Source organism: Octodon degus, unplaced genomic scaffold, assembly GCF_000260255.1.
Source record: "Octodon degus isolate 3935 unplaced genomic scaffold, OctDeg1.0 scaffold00046, whole genome shotgun sequence".
NCBI lineage: Eukaryota > Metazoa > Chordata > Mammalia > Rodentia > Octodontidae > Octodon > Octodon degus.
Genome location: NW_004524622.1, coordinates 7412819 through 7413391, shown reverse-complemented (window position 1 = coordinate 7413391; position 573 = coordinate 7412819). Strand labels below are relative to the sequence as shown.

General features: G+C 42.8%; 1 protein-coding gene across 2 annotated transcripts in view; it reads left to right on the top strand.

Moving 5' to 3' along the window:
* Window positions 1-573, top strand: part of Dna2 (DNA replication helicase/nuclease 2) — a 50381-nt gene that overhangs the window by 14894 nt on the left and 34914 nt on the right. The gene's annotated exons all lie outside the window — the stretch shown is intronic.

Below are 573 nucleotides of genomic sequence, written 5' to 3'. Positions count from 1 at the left end.
GGCCCCCAGCCCCTTTTAATGGTTTCTCTTGAGACACCATTCTCTTGTCATACAAGATACTGAGCTTCCCAGGTTAGTCTCAGTGTTGCCATCTCCCTGGCTCAGCCTCCCAAGTGCTGGCCTTATAAAGTATATGCTATCACAGCTTTCTTTGGATTTCTTCTTGCTTGCTTTCTTTTCCTTTTTTTCTTTTGGCAGAACCAGGGATTGAACTTTGGTCTTAAAACATGAAGTATTTGTTTTTGTTTTTGTTTTTGTTTTTGTTTTTTTGCGGAACCAGGGATTGAACTCAGGCCCTTGGGCTTGCCAGGTAAGTGCTTATTCTACTGAGCTATATCCCTGGCCTGAATTTCTGGTTTCTATTGATTGGTTTCGGGATCAACATCTACTATTTCCTTTTTTTTTTTTTTAATTTTAATTTTAAGGAAGGGTCTACGGGGTGTTTAGGGTCTCACTGCTAGATCAGACTCATAGCGATCTGCCGGTTTACAGCCTCCCAAGTGCTGGGATTAAAGGCACACAGCACCTCTCTCTCACACTTGCTCTCTCTCACTCTCTCTCTCTCTCTCTCTC